Genomic DNA, 17655 nt, shown 5'->3' with positions numbered 1-17655 from the left:
AGTATTAATGTGCATAGCATTAAATCTACCACGTGATGTGTCTCCACATTGGCTTACCTGGCCAACATCAAAGCTGACCTCCTGTTTCTCCAGGAGTGCGGGATCCCACACCTCAGCAGCTACAGGAAATGGTTGAGTTTGTCAGCCCATGGGTTTTTGTTTTGCTCGGGGGGCAATAATTGTCGTTCCTCCGGCTTGGGTATTCTGCTGCGAGGAGGCAACTTCACCATCTCCGAAGTTAAGGAGGTGGTTGGTGGGCGCCTCCTCCTGGCAGACATTATGAACAGGAATGGTCCCCTGAGACTAATTAATGTGTACACCCCAGTGATAAAGAGTGAGCGGTTGGCCGTCCTACAGCAGCTCCCACTGCTGTTGGCTAATCCAGGCTGGCTGGTCATTCTGACCAGAGACTTCAACTGCATCATCAATGGGGATGTTCAATCTGGAGTGGGGGGAGGGGTGCGATAGTAAACTGGATGCCACATCCAGATTCCTGATGGAAACGGTAAAAGACACCAAGCTGCACGACATCTTCATTAGCCCTGCAGATGGAGCACGACGCAGGTACACCTGGTCGTGACCAGACGGGTCTATCCGCTCAAGGATAGATTTCCAGTTTGTGTCCCAAGCGTTCTCGGTCAGATCCACTGACATCAAGCCGGTGTTCTTCTCTGACCACTGCCTCCTGCTGGCCAGCTGTCACGTACAAGATGACCAGCAGGCTGGCAAGGGAATGTGGAAGCTCAATGTGAAACTGTTGACCCCAGAAAACATTGAGGAGCTCAAAGGGGATTACACAGATTGGAGAACCATGAAACCCCTCTTTGAGTCTCCGGGGGACTGGTGAGAAACAGTCAAAGGGAACTTCAAGAGTTTCTTCATCCTCAAAGGTGTTCAGAAGGTGAGAGAGAGGCAGGGAAAACTGTCACAACTCCAGAAAAGGATGCAGAACCTGCCCCTACCTCAGACGATTGGAGTCGATGTTACAGAGGATCTCCAGGAGGTGAAGAGCCAGCAAGCCTCACTCTTTGCCTCGGAGGCCTCCAAGACAATCTTCTGGTCCGGGTTCTGCTCTGTGGAGCAGGATGAGACGTTTCCTCTTCTGGAATGTGCACAAGGAGAGCTCTGTGCTCAGCAGCCTGAAGGAAGAAGATGGCTCGGTAACATCCTCTCAGTCTGGATCCTGAGGATCAGCAAATCCTTTTACATCAGACTGTATGACACAAAGCCCACAGACAGCATGGCCTCCCAGTCATTCCTGTCCTCTATCATGTAGGTCTTAGATGTTAGTACGCAGGAGAGGCTGGACCAGTCGCTATCTCTGGATGAGCTGACCAAGGCCCTCGAGCCCTTAGAAAGGAATAAAACTCCCGGGAGTGATGGCTTACCGGCCGTGTTATATTCCGCTCTGTGAGATTTGATTGGCCAGGACCTGCTGGAGGTGTATGACAGTATGCTTTGGGTAGGTACCATGTGTGAATCCATGAGGAAAGGCATCATCACCCTCATCCACAAGCAGAAGGGGGAGAAGGAAGAAATTAGAAATTGGTGACCTATTTCGCTGTTGAATGTAAATTACAAAATCCTGCCTAAGATCATCACCAACCGGATCAGGTCTGAACTGGGATCAGTAATTTACCCTGACCAAACCTGTGCCTTACCGGGCAGGAAGATCGCTGAGACCCTCGCGCTCCTCAGGGATACCATCACCTACGTGCAGGACAGGGGGGTGGAAACCTGCCTCATCAGCCTGGACAGGAGAAGGCCTTTGACAGAATATCAGACACCTACATGAGAGATGTTCTCTCCAAATTGGGCTTTGGGGAGGGAATCTGCAATTGGATCCGACTGTTCTACACCAACATTGTTAGTGCAATCTCAATCAATGGGTGGGAATCAGAAAGCTTCCCAATCAAATCTGGAGTCAGGCAGGGCTGCCCACTCTCTCCTGCCTTGTTTGTGTGCTGCATAGACCCCTTTGCCAAGTCCATCAGGAAGGATTTGAGCCTGAGAGGGGTGGCTATTCCAGGCAGCAGAGGCCTGCAGGTCAAAGCCTCCCTGTACATGGATGCCGTTTTCTACTCGGATCCGCTGTCAGTGAGCAGACTCTTGAGCATTTGCGATCAGTTTGAAATGGCCTTGGGTGCCAAGGTTAATAGGGGCAAGAGCAAGGCCGTGCTCTTTGGGAATTGGGCCAACAGATCCTTCATTCCCTTCACCATCAGAACACAATACCTGAAGGTGCTGGGTGTTTGGTTCGGAGAGGCTGGGGTGTGCACCAAAACTTGGGAAGAGCGTGTCACCAAAGTGAGGCAGAAACTAGGCAGATGGGAGAGGACCGGTCCTTCTCCATTGCAGGAAAAAGTCTGGTCATCAGGTGTGAGGTACTCTCAGTGTTGTTGTACGTGGTGCAGGTCTGGCTCATTCCCCGAACCTGCACCGTTGCAGTCACCCGGGCCATCTTCCACTTCATTTAGAATCGAAGAAGGACTGAGTGCACAGGGACATTATGTCTAAAGAACTGGACAAATAGGGGAGAAACATACCTAATGCTCCCTCACCCTGATGGCCACCTTTGTGTGTGGCTGCATCAAGCTGTGCGTAGACCCTCGGCACGCAAACACCAAGTGTCACTACTTACTGAGGTTCTACCTGTCCCCGGTGTTACGAAGGATAGGTCTGGCCTCGTTGCCGCAGAATGCTCCAAGTAGTTGGACTGTCCCGTAACAGCTGTCGTTCGTGGAGAAATTTGTAAAGAAAAATACCTTTCACCACAAGTCCATCAGGCAGTGGTCAGCACATAGCGTCCTTAAGACCCCTATGGAAACGGATGGAGTGGATTGTGTTGAGTGGTTCCCTGTGCAGACTGTCAAAGTCATTTGGCAGAATACCTCATCACCAATGCTTTCAAACAAGCACCAGGACATTGCTTGGCTGGTGATGAGAAGGGCTGTGCCTGTGAGATCCTTCACACATGCTCGGACTCTCCGCACCAAAACACGCTGCCCTCGAAGTGGCTGCGGAGGGTTCGAGACTGTCAAACACCTCCTTCTGGGATGCGCCTATGCAAAGGAAGTCTGGAGGGAAATGCGGTGGTTTTTGTTGAGGGTCATCCCAAACAGCTCCGTGTCGCGGGACTCTGTGCTCTACGGTCCGGTTCCCAGGATGCACACCAAGACCAACATCACCTGTGGCTAGAGGACCATCAATGTGGTGAAAGACAACGCTTTGATCTTCCCAAAACCTGCTGCTGTTCCAGTTGAAAGAGTTGACACCAACTGAATGTTGCGGATGGGCACATTGCAAGGTCCAGGACTCCATGCTGAGGGACGCAATAAAGCTTAGGGCAGTTGTTAAATCTTTAATCAGTTAGAAAGGAGATGCAGGTTTCAATTGATTAATATGCAAATCCCAGAATTTCTTTCAAGTTACTGCTCCAAGATAACTAAAGGTTTCATCAATATACCAGAGGGGACATCTCAGGTCAGACAATTCATTGATTGGGGGAGGCTATTTGCAGATAAAGGGGCAGTTGGGAAGTGGCAGACCTTTAAAAATGAGCTAACAAGAGTTCAGAGACAGTATATTCCTGTTCATGTAAAGGGCAAGGCTGGTAGACGTAGGGAATGTTGGATGACTAGAGAAATTAAGGCTCTTGTCAAGAGAACAGGAGGCATCTGTCAGATATAGATAGCTTGAATCAAGTGAATCCTAGAGGAGTACAAGAGCAATAGGAGTATACTTTAGTGGGAAATTAGGAGGGCAAAAGGGGGATGTGAGATAGTCTTGACAAATAGAGTTAAGGAGAATCCAAAGAGATTCTGAAAGCATATTAAAAGCAAAAGAGTAACTGAGGAGAGACTAGGACTCTTAAAAGACCAACGTGGCTGTCTATGTGTGGAACCACAAGAGATGGGTGAGATACTGAACGAAGAATTTACTAAGTTTGTAGATGACATCAAAATTGGTGGTGTAGTGGATAGTGAAGAAGTTTATCTCAGAGTACAACAGGACTTTGATCAGATGGACCAATGGATCAAGGAATGGCAGATGGAGTTTAATTCAGATAAATGTGAGGTGTTACATTTTTGTAAGGCAAATCAGGGCAGGACTTATACATTTAATGGTAGGGCCCTGGGAGGTGTTTTCAAACAAAGAGACCTAGGAGTAAAGGTGCATAGTTCCTTGAAAGCGGAATCACAGGCAGACAGGACGGTGAAGAAGGCATTTGGCACATTTGCCTTCATTAGCCAGTACATTGAATATAGGAGTTGGAATGTCATGTTGCAGCTGTACATGACATCAGTGAGGCCATTTTTAGAATACTGTGTACGATTCTGGTTTCCCTTCTATAGAGAGGATGTTGTTAAACTTGAGAGGGTGCAGAAAAGATTTATAAGGATGTTGCCAGGACTAGAGGGTTTGAGTTATAGGGAGAGGCTGAATTGGCTTGGGCTGTTTTCCCTGGAACATTGGAGGCTGGCTGGTGAGCTTATAGAGGTTTATAAAAGCATGAGGAGTCTGGAGAGGGTGAATAGCCAAGGTGTTTTTCCTAGGGTTGGGGAGTCTAAAATTAGAGGGCATAGGTTTAAGGTGAGAGGGGAAAGATTTAAAAAGGACCTGAGGGTAACTTTTTACTCAGACGGTGGTGCATGTATGGAATGAGCTGCCAGAGAAGGTGATGGAGGCTGGTACAATTACAACATTTAAAAGGTATGTGGATGAGTATATGAATAGGAAGGGTTTACAGGATACAGGACAAATGCTGGCAAATGGGACTAAGTTGGATTTGGTCATCTAGTCAGTGCAGACAAGTTGGACCAAAGGGTCTGTTTCAGTGCTGTTTGACTCTATGTCTCTATGACTATGACTCGACAAAAGCAATTGCCCTTTATGGTGAGGAACCTACAAAACCTTATTCAGTGTCTACTCTTTCCCATTCTGAATTCAGTTAATCGCTGTGACTACAGCTGGGGTCAATGGATATTCTTCAAAAGTAAGAACCTAACGAGGAACCTCATACATCAGCTGTTGTATTATGCCCTAAGAGTGAAAGATCAAAGAGTTAGGGTGCTAGTTGGCTAAGCTTTGACTGGCCATCCCTCATTCTTGAATTTATGTTCTCACCTCAGCACAAAGTTGTATTAAATCTGGTGCCTTCCTAACAACACAGGCATTTATCCTGTAAAGAGGAAAAATGTCCTAGTATGTCCTGTGCACAAAAAGGGAAATACTAAATGTTACACTATCAGTCTACCCTGAAGCATCAACAAATTGATAGAATGGGCTGTCATGAATTCCATCAACCGTGACTTGCATAGGAATAGCTTGTTCATTTATGCTCAACTTAGTTTCTACCAAAGCCACACAGCTCCTGAATTCACTACAGCCTTGGTCAAAACATGGATAGAAATGCTGATTTCCAGAAATAAGGCAAATACGACTGTCCTTTACATCAAGATAGCATTTGACCAAGCATGATATCAAGGAACCTCAGCAAAATTGGAGTCAATGGAAATCAGGGGGAAAGCTCTCTAATGGCTAGAATCATACTTTGCACAAAGGAAGATGGCTGTGATTGTTGAAGATCAATCGTCTCATCCAAGGACATCACAGCAGATTTCCTCAGGGTAGTCTCCTAGGCTCAACCGTTTTCAGCTACTTCATCAATGACCTTCACTGCACCATCAGGTCAGAAGTGGAAATGTTTGCACTGTTTACACAATGCTCAGCACCAATTGCAACAGCTCTGAAATAGAAGCAGTTAGTCCATGTCCAAATGTAACAAGACCAGGACAATATCCAGGCCTGTGCTGGAAACTGGCATGAAATATTCATGTCCTATAAATGCAAGAAAGTGACCATCTCCAACAAGCAAAAGTTTAACCATTGCACTTGACATTCAATAGCATTACTATCACTGAACACTTCAGTATCAACCTATGAGAGAAACTGAATATGGCCAGTGTAAGTACTGTAGTTAAAAGAGCAGGGCAAAGACCAGAACTTCTGTGGCAATTAACCCACCTCCTGACTCTCCAGTGCCTACCCAACATCTACAAGACGCATCAGGAGTGTGATGGAATATTTGCCTAGATAGGTGCAGCTCCAACACCACTCAAGAAACTCAAAACTATGCAGGACAAAGCAATCTATTTGATTGGCAACCTATCCAGGACCCTCAATATTTACTCCCTTCACCTCTGATGTGCAGTGACAGCAGTGTGCACCATCTACAAGATGCAGTGCAGTAACTTATTATGGTTTCTTTGACTGCAACTTCTAAACCTGTGACTCTTACCACCTGTAAGGATAAGGGCAGCAGATACACAGAAACACCACCAGCTACATGTTTCCCTCATGGCACACAATGTCCTATCACCCGTTTTTCATTGCCAATGGATTAAATCCTGAAACTTCTTTTCTAACAGCACTGTGCGTGTTCATATGTTCTAACGACAGCACAAGTTCGAGGAATCGGCTCCCCCACCACTTTCACAAAGGCAGTTAGTTATGAACAATAAATGTCACCCACATTCTATGCTCAAGTAAAAACAAGCATAAATTCCCTTCAAAAACTGTTTTTTTAAATCTTTTTTTCATTTCCACAGGTTTGATCTTAAAGCCTTGTACTCAAGTTCACAAGGATAGAGCAATTTGAGCATTGCCTATCAGAATGTTACTGATAGGTTTCTCTGAATTACTTATTTTGTGGATCCAGAAACAAACTTGTGGTATTTTTGCAAGTCTTTTCTTCTAATTTTGTACTTTTTTGTGAAATTCACAGTAAGGTAAATAAAAATACTGATGACGATAGGATTCATTGCGCATAAAAAAATTGAAAATTCTTTCCTAACTATCACTTTTGGTAGATACTTTTTTAACCTACGTCATCATCCTCAACAACATATCAGCACTCAAATAAAATCCCTAATTGATTTCAGTGTCAACACTTCAGATGGATATTTTTGAACTATTCCCAGGAGATTCCATGAATACATGGGAACAGTGAGGACTTAATTTATTTCCAGATATTTTTCTTTCTTTTGTTAAACATAAACAAGACCTTTATCCTGAAATGGGCGATGAATTTTGTCTTGTGGCTTCTTCATATTGTAGCACTGCTGGTGACAGCAGTCCAGGCTGCAATGGCACCAATAGCAGGAGTATCTTTGGGCGTGCTCAATATTATCTAAAGAAATGCTTATTCCTGGCTCCTGGAAGGTGGCAGCGATACAAGAAGTATGTATGATGTATATGTAAAACTAGTCACCAATTGTTTACGTATTGACCATCAGCATATAAACCATCAGTTTATGTTATTTATCTTACTGAGCCGAGAAATGGCTAGATAATGTCATACAAAGGAAGCTACAAAATAGCAATCATGTGAATGGGGGAGCATCAGACTTTGGAAATCTGAAGCACAAGGGACTTGTGAGTCCTAGTTCCGGATTCTCTTAAGATTAACATGCAAGTTCAGTTGGCAGTTATGAAGGCAAATGCAATGTTAGCATTACTTTTGAGAGGGCGAGAATACAAGAGCAGAGATGTGCTCCTGAGGGTTAATAATGCTCTGGTCAGACTTCATTTGCAATATTGTGAGCCCCCGTTTTTGGGTGCTGGATGTAAGGAAGGATGTACTAGCCTTGGAGGAGATCCCAGGCATGAAGAGCTTGTCGTGTGAGGAGTGGTTGAGGATTTCTAGGACTGTACTCCATGAAGTTTAGAAGGATGAAGGGGGATCTGATTGAAACTTACAGAATACCGAGAAAGCTGGATAGAGTTGATGTAGAGAAGATGTTTCCATTAGTAGGAAAGACTCGGACCTGAGGACACAGCCTTAGAGTAAAGGGATGACTCCTTCGAACTGACATGAGGAGGAATTTCAGCCAGGGGGTGGTTCATCTGTGGAACTCATTGCCGCAGAAGGCTGTGGAGGCCAAGTAATTGACTATCTTTAAGACAGAGATGGTCAGGTTCCTGACTAGTAAGGGATTAAAGGTTACAGGTAGAAGGCAGGAAAATGGGATTGACAAACATATTAGTCATGACCAAACACCCGAGGCAAACTCAATGGACCACATGGCCTAATTCTGCTCCTGTATCTTATGGTTTTGTGGTCGAAGAGTTGTTGTAGAGCTTCCCAGTTCTATGAGTTGAAATCCCAATGGTTGCCATGGAGCAGAGACCAAGTGCTAATGAATGTGGGGCCATTTTGATCAATTGCAATGTATTTTAATTATGTACAGACATAGAAGCGTTGGGTGACCACTAGGAAGCGTCGCCAGGCAGTACAGGAGTGCTGTGAGGCATTCCTCTCTCAAACAGATATACCGTTTTGGATACTGTTAAAGAGAATGTCTTCTCATGGGAAAGCAACAACAGCAGCTAGATCAGTAGCACCACAGTTGGCACTGTTGTACAGCAGGGAGTGTCGAAGTGTAGGTGAGCAATAGTGTTTAGACACTCTATAGTTAGGGTCACAGATAGGTGCCACACCAAAGGCTGCTACATAAGATAAAGTTGCACGGTATTACAGGTAATGTATTGGCATGGATGGAGGATTGGTTGACCGGTAGAAAGCAAAGAGTAGGGGTAAATGGGTGTTTTTCTGGTTGGCGGTCAGTGGCTAGCGGTGTGCCTCAGGGATCAGTGTTGGGACCACAATTGTTTACAATTTACATAGATGATTTGGAATTGGGGACTAAGTGTGGTGTGTCAAAATTTGCAGATGACACTAAGGTGAGTGGTAGAGCATAGTGTGCAGAAGACACTGAAAGTCTACAGAGGGATATAGATAGTCTAAGTGAGTGGGCAAAGCTCTGGCAGAGGGAGTACAATGTTGATAAGTGTGAGGTCATACATTTTGGTAGGAATAACAGCAAAATGGACTATGTTTTAAATGGTAAAAAATTGCAGCACGCTGCTGTGCAGAGGGACTTGGGTGTCCTTGTGCATGAATCGCTAAAAGTAGGATTGCAGGTGCAGCAGGTAATTAAAAGGCAAATGGAATTTTGTCTGTCATTGCTAGAGGGATGGAGTTTAAAAACAGGGAGGCTATGCTGCAGCTGTATAGGGTCCTGGTGAGGCCACACCTGGAGTACCGTGTGCAGTTTTGGTCTCCTTACTTGAGAAGAGATATACTAGCACTGGAGGGGGTGCAGAGGAGATTCACTCAGTTGATTCCAGAGTTGAGAGGGTTGGATTATGAGGAGAGACTGAGTAGACTGGGATTACACTCATTGGAATTCAGAAGAATGAGGGGAGATCTTGTAGAAACATATAAGATTATGAAGGGAATAGATACGGTGGAGGCAGGGAGGTTGTTTCCACTAGCAGGTGAAACTAGGACTAGAGGGCATCGCCTCAAAATAAAGGGAAGCAGATGCAGGACTGAGGTCAGGAGGAACTTCTTCATCCAAAGGGTTGTGAATCTGTGGAATTCCCTGCCCAGTGAAGCGGTTGAAGCTACCTCGCTGAATGTTTTTAAGGCAAGGCTAGATAAATTTTTGAACAGTAAAGGAATTAAGGGTTATGGTGAGTGGGTGGGTAAGTGGAGCTGAGTCTCAAAAAGATCAGCCATGATCTTATTATATGGCGGGGCAGGCTCGAGGGGCCAGATGGCCTACTCCTGCTCCTAGTTCTTATGTTCTTATGCTATAGTTATATGCTCCACAGCAACAATTGCCCCAACATTTTGACTGTTGATCCTATTAGGGATTTCAACCCACAGCATTGGGAAGCTCTACAATTACTCTTGGACCATATGACCTTGGAGCAGAATTAGGCCATGCGGCCCATCAAGTCTACTCCACCATTTGATCATAGCTGATATGTTTCTCAACACAATTTTCCTGCCTTCTCCCTATAATCTTTAATCACCTTACTAATCAAGAACTTTTTTTTATCCTTGTCTTAAAGTCAAACAATGACTTGGCCTCCATAGCTTTCTGCAGCAATGAGTTCCACAGATTAACCACCCTTTGGCTGAAAAAATAGCCATTACACAGACTTGGTTGAGACAGGGAAAGCTTAACATTCGAGATTGAGGTGGTTCAGTTGTCACAGAGGTGGGTGAGTTGGTTACTGATTAAGGAAAATATCACATCATATTAAGGAAGGACACCTTGTAGGGCTTATCCAGTGAAGCCATATGGTTAGAGCTCAGGAATAGGAAGGCTATAATCACATTGATGAAATTTTATTACAGGCCTTCCAATAGCCAGTGGGCAAAGGAGGAACATATATGTGGACAGTTTATGAAAAAAATGTGAAAATAACAGAGTTGTTGTGATGGTTGATTTTGACTTCCCTTATATTAACTGGGGCTCGCTCAGTGTGAGTATATATATATATGTGTGTGTTCCTCTAATAACATTCCTGTAATTTAAATTAGTTGGTTTCATGGACCTGGTTCCAAAAGTCAAGAGGATTTTTGGTATGTGTCGAGAGTTAATGCATTTTACTGCAGTGGTTCTCCATTTCTTTGATCTTCTTGCGGTTGTTGGCTTGAGACTGCATTTTCACATTGGTGACCCTGATTTCAATCCCCTTTCCACTTGTAATTCAGCTGGTTACTTACCCATTACTACTGATGACTGAAGAGACCAGAACCAGGCACCAGAGTGTAAAGATATGAGATGGGCCATTTAGGACTGAGGTAAGGAGACATTTCTTTACCCAAAGAGTGGTGACCCGATAGAAACCTCTGCCACTGAAAGTGGTTGAGGTAAAAACATTGAAGGTTACCAAAGAAAGAGTTAGAGATAGTCCTGAGGGCTAAAGGGATCAATGGGTATGGGGAAAAAAATCAGGAACAGGATGTTGTATTGAATGATCAGCCATGATCATATTGAATAGCAGATCAGGCTGGAAGGGCCTTCTGCTTCCTATTTTCTGCGTTTACATGTTACATCCCATCATTCCCACACAATTACTGCCAGCCAGAATTCAAACCTGTAGTTATTTGTCTCTGTGGGAGTCCTCTTTTTAAAAAAACAGACATTTTGGAATTAAGGGTTAAAAATACCACAGTATTTTAAGCCTTCAGACTGATCATTGTGACATCAGGAAGTCTGTTCTTGTGGCATTGACTGAGGGATAATACTTGATCTGGACCTCAGAGATACCTGGGAAATACAAAGAAATGCTAGCACTATCAACAAGCTGTGGAGAGAGAAAAGCATTGACTTTTCCAAATTGAATGTGATTATTCTACAGTAGTACAGAGGTAACCCCTTGTTCTTCAAGTGCATGCCATGGAAATTTACGTCCACCCAAGAATTAGGCCATTTTTTTTTGTCCAATGACAGAGATTTTATGACACGTCTCTTGGGCAGGTGGCTGGAGCTCCAGCACACTATCACTGCACATCAGAACTATATGAGGCCATTGTTTAATATCAAATTGGAAAGAGAAAACCTGCAGCAGTGTAGCATTCTTGCAGAGCATCAGCCTTAATGATGTGCTCAAGTCCTAGGGTGCAACATTTTTTTTTATTCATTTGTGGGATGTGGGTGTCGCTGGCTGGCCAGCATTTCTTGCCCATCCCTAGTTGCTCTTGAGAAGGTGGTGGTGAGCTGCCTTCTTGACCTACTGCAGTCCACCTGCTGTGAGTTGATCCAAAATGTCAGGGGAACTTGAAGGTTGTGGTGTTCCTGTATATCTGCTGCCCTTGTCCTTTTAGGTGGAAGTGATTGTGGGTTTGGAAGGAACTGTCTGAGAATCTTTGGTGAATTTCTGCAGTGCATCTTGTAGATAGTACGTACACACTTCTGCTATTGAGCATCGGTGGTGGAGGGAGTGAATGCTTGGATGTAGTGCCAATCAAGCGGGCTGTTTTGTCCCGGATGGTGTCAAGCTTCTTGAATGTTGTTGGGGCTGCACTCATCCAGGCAAGTGGGAAGTATTCCATCACACTCCTGACTTGTGCCTTGTAGATGGTGGACAGGGAGTCAGGAGGTGTGTTACTCAACGCAGTATTCCTAGCCTCTGACCTGCTCTTGCAGCTACAGTTGAGTTTCTGGTCAATGATAACTCCCAGAATGTTGATAGTAGGGGATTCAGTGATTGTAACACTGTTGAATGTCAAGGGATGGTTGTTAGATAGTTAATAAAAACCAAAAGAACTGCGGATGCTGTAAATCAGGAACAAAAACAAAGTTGCTGGAAAAGCTCAGCAGGTCTGGCAGCATCGGTGAAAGAGAAAACAGAGTTAACGTTTCGGGTCCAGTGACCCTTCCTCAGAACGGTTAGATAGTTATTGCCTGGCATTTGTGTCATATGAATGTTTCTTGCCACTTATCAGGCCAAGCCTGGATATTGTCCAGATCTTGTTGCATTTGGACAGGGACTGCTTCAGTACCTGAGGAGTCATCAATGGTGCTGAACGTTGTGCAATCATTGCAAACATCCCCACTTATGATGGAAGGAAGGTGATTGATGAAGTAGCTGAAGATGGATGGGCTTAGGATACTATCCTGAGGAACTCTTGCAGAGATGTCCTGGAGTTCAGATGACTGACCTACAACAACCACGACCATCTTTCTATATGTCAGATATGACTCTAACCACCAGAGAGTTTGCCCCTAGATTCCCATTGATTCCAGTTTTCTGAGGGCTCTTTGATGCCAAACCTGGTTGAATGCGGCCTTGATGTCAAGGGCTGTCATTCTCACCTCACCTCTGGAATTCAGCTCTTTTGTCCATGTTTGAACCAAGGCTGTAATGAGGTCAGCAACTGAGTGGCCCTGGTGGATCCCAAACTGGGTGTCACCAAACAGGTTGTTGCTGAGCAGATGCTGCTTGATAGCACTGTTGATGACACCTTCCATCACGTTACTGATGATTGAGAGCAGGCTGCTGAGGTGGTACTTGGCCAGGTTTGATTTGTCCTGCTTTTTTGTGTACGGGACATGCTTGGGCAATTTTCCACATTGTCGGGTAGATACCAGAGTTGTGACTGTACTGGAACAGCTTGGCTAGTGGAGCGGCAAGTTCTGGAGCACAGGTCTTCAGTGCTATTGCTGGAATGTTGTCAGGGCCCGTAACCTTTACAATATCCAGTGTCTCCAAACACTTCTTGACATCATGTGGAATGAATCAAATTGGCTGAAGACTGCTATGTGTAATTCTGGGGACCACTGGAGGAGGCTGAGATGGATCATCTACTCAGCACTTCTGGCTGAAGATTGCTGCGAATACTTCAGCCTTATCCTTTGCACTGATGTGCTGGGCTCTTCCATCATTGAGGATGGGGATATTTATGGACCCTCCTATTCCAGTGAGTTGTTCAATTGTCCCCCACCCTTCATGACTGGATGTGGTAAGACTGCAGAACTTAGATCTGATCCATTGGTTGTGGGATCGCTTAGCTCTGTCTATCGCTTGCTGTTTATGCTGTTTGGCGTGCAAGTAGTCCTGTTTCGTGGCTCCACCAGGTTGATACCTCATTTTCAGGTATGCCTGGTGCTGCTCCTGGCATGCCCTCCTGCACTCTCCATTGAACCAGGGTTGATCCCCTGGCTTGATGGTAATGGTTGGCTGGTGGATATGCTGGACCATGAGTTTGCAAATTGTGTTGGAATACAATTCTGCTACTTCTGATGGCCCACTGTGCCTCATGGATGTCCAGTCTTGAGTTGCTAGATCTGTTCGAAGTCTGCCCCATTTAGCATGGTAATAGTGCCACACAACATGATGGAGGTTATGGAGGTGGGACTTTGTCTCCACAAGGACTGTGCAGTGGTCACTCTTAATGATACTGTCATGGACAGATGCAATTGCAGCTAGTAGATTGGATGAGGTCAAGTATGTTTTTCCATATTGTTGGTTCCCTCGTCACCTGCCGCAGACCCAGTCTAGCAGCTATGTCCTTTAGGACCTGACCAGCTCAATCAGTAATACTGCTGCTGAGCCATTCTTGGTGGTGGTCATTGAAATTCCCCACCCAGAGTACACTTTGAGCCCTTGCCGTCCTCAGTGGTTCCTCTAAGTGGTGTTCAACATGAAGGAGTACCAACTCATCAACTGAGGGGTACTTGGTAATCAGCCGGAGGTTTCCTTGACCATGTTTAACCTGAAGCCATGAGACTTTCTAAGATCCAGAGTCAATGTTGAGGATTCCCAGGTAACTCCCTCCGACTGTATACCACTGTGCCGCCACCTTTGCTGGGTCTATCCTGCTGTTGGGAAAGGACAGATCAAGGGATGGTGATGGTGGTGTCTAGAACATTGTCTGTTAGGGATGATTCTGTGAGTATGACCGTGTCAGGCTGTTGCTTGACTAGTCTGTGAGACAGCTCTCCCAAATTTGGCACTAACCCCCAGATGTTAGTGAGGAGGACTTTGCAGGGTCGACAGGGCTGTTTCTGCCATTGTTTATTCCGGTGCTTACATTGATGACAGGTGATCTATCTGGTTTCATTTCATTGAGACTTTGTAGCGATTGGCACAACTGAATGGCTTGCTAGGCCATTTCAGAGGGCAGTTGAGAGTCAATGACACTGCTGTGTAGGCCACACCAGGTGAAGATGGCAGATTTCCTTCCCTGAAGGGCATTTGTGAACCTGATGGGTTTTCCAACAATAGACAATGCTTTAGGTCACCAGTAGATTTCTAATTCCAGATTTCTTTTAATTTAAATTCCACTCTGGTGGGATTCGAACCCCAGTGCCCAGAACAGTACCTGGGTCTCTGGATTAATAGTCTAGCAATAATACCACTTGGTAATCTCTTATGATAAGAGACAAGTCAGCTACTATCTGAATGCAACTAACTCAACTTCTCAATCAAAGGCAAAACATGAATAATTATATTCCATTTTTTTATGTCACCAGGATGTCTCACAAATTTCAAAGTCGATGAGTTTTGTTCTAGATGTTACTATGTACATATAAAGCAGGATTCTACAAACACCAATTTGTCCATGCTCAAGTTCAAGTCCAATCTGCTTCAAAAGTGTGCAGTAAAATGTCTGAGCAGGTTGATTACAAAAATTGGTTAAATAAAAGCTTTAATCTGACATTTCAATCCAATGTCAGCATTTTCATACATCAAAATGAATTTCAAAATGAAAGAGAAACACAAGATGGCTGTTTGCAAAATAATGTATGATGCTACTCAATATACATATGGAGTTCCTTGAAAGTGGAGACGCAGGTAGATAGGGTAGTGAGGAAGGTGTTTGGTATGCTTGCCTTTATCGGTCAGTGCATTGAGTCTGGGAGTTGGAAGGTCATGTTGTGACTATACAGAACATTGATTCAGCCACTTTGGGAGTATTGAATGCCAATCTGGTCTCCCTCCTTATAGGAATGAGGTTGTGAAACTAGAAAGGGTTCAGGAAAGAGTTACAAGGTTGTTGCCAAGGTTGGAGGTTTGAGCTATAGGAAGAGGCTGAATAGGCTTGGGCTATTTTCCCTGGAGCATTGGAGGCTGAGGGTGATCTTACAGAGGTTTGTAAAATCATGCGGGGCATGGATAAGGTAAATAGGCAAGTTCTTTTACCCAGTGTGGGTGAGTCCAAAACTAAAGGGCATAGGTTTAAGGTCAGAGGGGAAAGATATAAAAGGGACCTAAGAGACAACATTTTCACGCAGAAGGTGGTGCCTATATGGAATGAGCTGCTAGAGGAAGTGGTGGAGCTGGTTCGCTTACAACATTTAAAAGGCATCGGGATGGGTATATGATTAGGAAGGGTTTAGAGGGATATGGGCCAAATGCTGGCAAATGGGACTAGATTAATATAGGATATCTGGTCGGCATGGATGAGTTGGACTAAAGGGTCTGTTTCCATCCTGTACACCTCTATGACTCTATGATCTCTCTTATGGGACAGAAAAATCTACATCTATGATGTACTCCACCTACAGCTGCTTATGTTCAGTACTCAGTATCATTTTCTTCAATAATATTTCTCATCCTCATCAGCTTAATAAAGCAAGAAAATGTGTATTTCCAATGACTGTTATCTTTACGTCCATATCAGGTGGCCTTAAAGGTCACGTTGTCTAAGCACACTAGTACAGAACAATATTTGCTCATTTGTAGTATCTGCCTTCTCAGCATTACAGTTGCAAGGAGTGATGGTTTCATTTTGAAGTACGTATGACAAACTGGTAAGTCCCCTAAAATCTAAAGGTTTGAGCATAACTTTATATAGTTTCAACATTAAATACTGGTTAAGAAAATTCATAAGAAGTTGTAAAAAATTCAAAAACCTTACAAGTAAGTACTTAGACCAGCTCTTTGAGTCGCTGTCTGTTGGAGTGAGACCCAGGAAAACAGAAAAGGGTCCATGTCATGGCGCCTCCCCAGTGCTCTCCAACCTCGAGGCAAGTTATCCAGGGTTGGTGAGCAGACAATCTTAAGATCGAAGATCCAAACTAAGGGTTTTGTTTCTCTCCCAACTCCGACACTAATGGAACTTGACAACCGGTACATGGGCCACCCACAGAGTCCAGAGCCAACCCTATGTAAAGGGGTTCTGTCCTGAGTGTCCCTGTTCGCACCACTGTCTCTGCAATTGCCCACCTTTCCTAGCAGAGCTGCTGTCTAGCTCAGCTTGTAGGCCCCCTCATTGAATCTCTTGTGTCTCTCCCACCCACATTCCCTAAGGAATAGCTGCGGCGGAATGCGCATGCCTGGGATTTACAAACGCTCTTCGTATTAAAAGAAAACTGAATATATGACTGAGATAACAAGGTGTAGAACTGGATGAACACAGCAGGCCAAGCAGCATTAGAGGAGCAGGAAAGCTGACGTTTCGGGTCTCTCAGATTCTCCAGCATCGGCAGTTCCTACTATCTCTAAATATATGACTGAGCCTTTTTTTCCTTTATACCAGCGATAAATTTCCAGCACCTAATCTCCTGGATTTCTTGACATTTCCTTGTATCGTCAATTATTTTCTCTTCTATTGGTTTCTAGGTCTCTTGCTGTTCATCTCCGACTTGTGTTTTTTTTCTTCTATTCTACTTTCAATTTCTCTTTGACTGTTTTCATTTTCCAGATTTTGAAGTTCCTTCCACTCTGCTATCCACTTGCTACATTTCATTCTCTATTTCTCTTCATGTAATGTCTTTTTACCATCTACCCACCAACCCACACACACACTACAACCTACTCCGGCTTGTTTGTTTCTTAAGGAATATGAAAGAGTAGATGGGGAAGGAAAGGGTTACTGAGAGATGAGATTAAGATAAAGACGGGGATGGAAGCAGAAGGAAAAGGAGTGTAGAAGGGGAAAGAGTGTTGAAATATCAGGCGGGAAAGAAAGAAGCAGGAGAATTCCTTATTTCACTTTAAATTATGTTGTTCTAACTTTATTTACTAAAAGATTCAAAGAAGCTAAAATCCTTGGAATACAATGGAAATTGAAGTGGTTGACTTTGGCTCATTTGACTTTGGAACAGATTAACCTTCAGCCATCAAAATGGAGCGAATATCCACAGAGATCATCAGGGCTTTATCAGACTTTTGATTTGTGCACCTAAAAAACACTGGGATCAAAGATCAGAAGGGGTGTCCATTAAAGGCTCAACAAATTTACTAACAGTTCTTGTTATCATTGTGAATGCATGCTTTGGGAAACTTGGTTTTTGTTCTTTTGTGCTATAGCAATGTTAATATAAATGCAAATCAGTTCAATAA

The sequence above is a fragment of the Rhincodon typus genome, chromosome 17, assembly GCF_021869965.1.
Source record: "Rhincodon typus isolate 14 chromosome 17, sRhiTyp1.1, whole genome shotgun sequence".
In the NCBI taxonomy this organism is placed as follows: domain Eukaryota; kingdom Metazoa; phylum Chordata; class Chondrichthyes; order Orectolobiformes; family Rhincodontidae; genus Rhincodon; species Rhincodon typus.
The sequence above is the reverse complement of the archived record's forward strand: the minus strand, read 5'-3'. Positions refer to the sequence as shown.